A 5,182-nucleotide genomic window follows, 5' to 3' on the forward strand; every position below is an offset into this window, starting at 1 on the left:
TACAGCAATGGCATCTTCTTGGTCATTGATCAGAAGGTCTAGGACCTTAATTCATCACAAAAAAAAATTGGCCTTTTTAGGATTTTTAGGAACACCTACCTTTTCTTCATCTTGTTCATCACCATTTATGAAAAGGCCATGTGCAGCATCAGCGGCTTATATCAACAACAACAACAACAACTACCACCACCATTTCCGATTCTTGCGGCGGTTTGAGTCTACAAAAGCTGAGGCGGCACAATTGGAGTTGCAGCACTATGTCACCGATGACGATGATAACAACCAGGTAATGCATTAATTACTATACCAAATTATTATCATTAGAGTCAAAGAGTTAATTAATTTGGTTTATATATCTTGAGATACACAGAATGGGGAGAATGACATTGAAAGTTTGAAACACAAAAGATGCATGCACCCCCTCCCCCCTTTTTTGTCTATCTTATTGATGAGAAATATAAATAATTGGCTTAAATGTTATCTCTTTACACGTGTCGTGTCGCATCTCTATATGAGCTTTTGTAAAATAACAATTTCGGAAAATAAAGATTTTTTTTAAGATTTTGCTTCTGTTATCGTTTCAAATTATATGTTTTTTTGAGTCACCAAAAAAAAAATTATATGTTTTTGTGTAGTTACGGCTACGTTTCAACTGTTTTAAGATAATAACCAAACATCTTTGATTTTATAAGCTTGAATTATATTTTTTAAAAACAGATTATATTTGTAGTTAATTGTTATCTAACATATTGTATTTTACTAAAAATGTGAAATTCACTCTAGTTCTTTAATTAGATTAATAGACTAAATTAAATCATTGAGATCTATAAAGTTATGCCAAAAAAAGTTTTTTAACAGATTAAATTGAGTTTAAACATTTTTTATTAACTGAACTGGTGATACAAGGATTAATTCGATTCACCAATATAAACTTCAATTGGTTATCGGATCGAAACTGATTATTGAAATTGTGTCGTCTCTTTGAAAGAATTCATTTTTTGTTTATTGACTACTATGTAAGAGTTTTTATTATTTTTATTTCTATATATATTTTTTGGATAATTCAAGTACAAACTTGATCCAATCAGGGAGAAGAGTTCGTAAGATGGTTTACGATGATCAGTTTAGTTAATTAATTTCTTTAATTTTAACATAGCCATCAAAATTAATCAATCTCCCAAAAGCCAAAACTCACTAACAAAAGAATTATACGATCAATGCTGCCAAATAAAACTCATTCCCCACACCTATGGCACCTGCAATAATACCACCCACTCATGTGAAAAAATCACACCCTCATACAACTATATATAACATCATAACTACTCCTCTTTCAGTTCCACCTGTATTCAATTATTCCACTTTGAGTCTCTTTTCATTTGCACGTCCCACTTGAGAGCGTCAGTTTAAAATTATGTATGCTTTTGATACAATCCGTTTAGTGAGACCCATACGCACCAAGTGTCCTCTTTACTTCTTGCGTCTTTCATTTTGCTAAGGCTTTACTTTTCAAAAGGAGCTAACTTTCAAAAGATGATTTTTTAAAAGTTGTAGTATTTATGTTTGGTAAATCAAATTAAAAATTGTTTTTAATAATCACAAGTAACAACAATTGCATTTGATAAAATAACTTTTAAAATTTAAAAATACTATAATAGACATAAATGCAAGCATTAAATTTGAAAATTTGTTAAGATACGAGGTTATATTATAATTTTAAATTTTGAAAAGCACAAGCCAATTTTGAAAAGTTCTATCTTAGATACTTTTAAAAGTACCGCGATCTTTTAAAAGCTGTAAACACAAATACATAATCTTTTTTATTTACCAAACACAAAATGAGGAGCTTGAACTTTTAAAAAATACAAGTACCTCTTTAAAAAACTTTACCAAACCAAGCTTAATTATTTTAAAAGACTTTTTTACTCGTAAGAGGAGAAGAAGTTTGATCACAATATACAACAACAACCTCATAATATCACCTAGAACTATTCTCCTTTCCTACAATACAAACAGATTTAACCAACAAAGGATCCCCAATCATACCACAGCAATGGCATCTTCTTGGTCATTGATCAGAAGGTCTAGGACCTTAATTCATCACAAAAAAAAATTGGCCTTTTTAGGAATAGGATCAGCACCTACCTTTTCTTCATCTTGTTCATCACCATTTATGAAAAGGCCATGTGCAGCATCAGCGGCTTATATCAACAACAACTACTCATCAGCTCACCACCATTTCCGATTCTTGCGGCGGTTTGAGTCTACAAAAGCTGAGGCGGCACAATTGGAGTTGCAGCACTATGTCACCGATGACGATGATAACAACCAGGTAATGCATTAATTACTATACCAAATTATTATCATTAGAGTCAAAGAGTTAATTAATTTGGTTTATATATCTTGAGATACACAGAATGGGGAGAATGACATTGAAAGTTTGAAACACAAAAGATGCATGCACCCCCTCCCCCCTTTTTTGTCTATCTTATTGATGAGAAATATAAATAATTGGCTTAAATGTTATCTCTTTACACGTGTCGTGTCGCATCTCTATATGAGCTTTTGTAAAATAACAATTTCGGAAAATAAAGATTTTTTTTAAGATTTTGCTTCTGTTATCGTTTCAAATTATATGTTTTTTTGAGTCACCAAAAAAAAAATTATATGTTTTTGTGTAGTTACGGCTACGTTTCAACTGTTTTAAGATAATAACCAAACATCTTTGATTTTATAAGCTTGAATTATATTTTTTAAAAACAGATTATATTTGTAGTTAATTGTTATCTAACATATTGTATTTTACTAAAAATGTGAAATTCACTCTAGTTCTTTAATTAGATTAATAGACTAAATTAAATCATTGAGATCTATAAAGTTATGCCAAAAAAAGTTTTTTAACAGATTAAATTGAGTTTAAACATTTTTTATTAACTGAACTGGTGATACAAGGATTAATTCGATTCACCAATATAAACTTCAATTGGTTATCGGATCGAAACTGATTATTGAAATTGTGTCGTCTCTTTGAAAGAATTCATTTTTTGTTTATTGACTACTATGTAAGAGTTTTTATTATTTTTATTTCTATATATATTTTTTGGATAATTCAAGTACAAACTTGATCCAATCAGGGAGAAGAGTTCGTAAGATGGTTTACGATGATCAGTTTAGTTAATTAATTTCTTTAATTTTAACATAGCCATCAAAATTAATCAATCTCCCAAAAGCCAAAACTCACTAACAAAAGAATTATACGATCAATGCTGCCAAATAAAACTCATTCCCCACACCTATGGCACCTGCAATAATACCACCCACTCATGTGAAAAAATCACACCCTCATACAACTATATATAACATCATAACTACTCCTCTTTCAGTTCCACCTGTATTCAATTATTCCACTTTGAGTCTCTTTTCATTTGCACGTCCCACTTGAGAGCGTCAGTTTAAAATTATGTATGCTTTTGATACAATCCGTTTAGTGAGACCCATACGCACCAAGTGTCCTCTTTACTTCTTGCGTCTTTCATTTTGCTAAGGCTTTACTTTTCAAAAGGAGCTAACTTTCAAAAGATGATTTTTTAAAAGTTGTAGTATTTATGTTTGGTAAATCAAATTAAAAATTGTTTTTAATAATCACAAGTAACAACAATTGCATTTGATAAAATAACTTTTAAAATTTAAAAATACTATAATAGACATAAATGCAAGCATTAAATTTGAAAATTTGTTAAGATACGAGGTTATATTATAATTTTAAATTTTGAAAAGCACAAGCCAATTTTGAAAAGTTCTATCTTAGATACTTTTAAAAGTACCGCGATCTTTTAAAAGCTGTAAACACAAATACATAATCTTTTTTATTTACCAAACACAAAATGAGGAGCTTGAACTTTTAAAAAATACAAGTACCTCTTTAAAAAACTTTACCAAACCAAGCTTAATTATTTTAAAAGACTTTTTTACTCGTAAGAGGAGAAGAAGTTTGATCACAATATACAACAACAACCTCATAATATCACCTAGAACTATTCTCCTTTCCTACAATACAAACAGATTTAACCAACAAAGGATCCCCAATCATACCAACAAATAAAAAACTGATTAGTCACTTCATCCATGAATTTTCAGCCACAACAGTCCTAATTTTTACAGGTGTTACGAATAAATATATTTATTGATCTCATAATATTTAATGGGGGATGATGTTAAAAGCTTAATACTTTTAGTAAAAAAAAATTTAAAAATACTATTCGTACACCAAAATCAGTACTAATATATTTGTATATAAATAAAAGTGTGATTTAATTTATTTTCAATGTATATTTATATTCCAACATGTATATACTAATAACTGACTTTGGTGGTTGATTTTAATATACACTAGCATGGTCGAAAAAATGATTACTATTGATTCCAATTTAAAACAAATATAGGCGAAAAATATTAATCACATTTCATATATCTCATTTAATTAGACACCAAAAAATATATCTCATTTAATTAGGTACGTGTAACAGAGTTTTACATTTACCATAAATAGAAATTAAAGCCAAACAAGAATAGGTTACGTTAAATCACTAGATTTTTGGTATAAAACAAAAATATGTGAGAAAAATAAAATTAAATTTAAAGATATGGTTGGTTGAGTTTGAATTTTAACTTGATTCATCAATCCCCTATATTGATGAACGAATTTTTGGCTTTAAATTTGGAAAAGATAAAAAGGAATTGAAGCATTAACAGTTACATGTTAAAATTTCTGTAGATAGATCCAAGAACTGAAGAACATGATTTAAGTAAAAGTTACAAATCCAGAGAAAAACTTAAAACTGTATGGTATAAAACATTTTGAATAAAAGACAAAACAAGAATGTAAATTATAATTATTATATGGCCGCATCACTCTCTTGAAAGAAACAAGATTTCGGTTTTGTATACATATCAAAATGCCACTTTTGGTGTAATTTGGGGATGAAGATGATGCAATTCTATAGTTTGCTGTATTGCATTGTTCTGGTTGAAGTGTTGCTGTTGCTCCCTAGGGTCTTGAGAACATTTTGAGCCATATATATAAAAAATTAGAATAACGCTACGGTAAACAAGGAAGTTAGGTGAAGAATGAAGATTACAGTTTTTATAAAAGAAAAAAAATAAAAAATAAAGATATTATGTG

General features: G+C 29.1%; 1 pseudogene; it reads left to right on the forward strand.

Moving 5' to 3' along the window:
• LOC107613358 overlaps positions 99 to 5,182 on the forward strand; it is a 10,701-nt pseudogene continuing 5,617 nt past the window's right edge.

The sequence above is a fragment of the Arachis ipaensis genome, chromosome B08 (assembly GCF_000816755.2).
Source record: "Arachis ipaensis cultivar K30076 chromosome B08, Araip1.1, whole genome shotgun sequence".
NCBI lineage: Eukaryota > Viridiplantae > Streptophyta > Magnoliopsida > Fabales > Fabaceae > Arachis > Arachis ipaensis.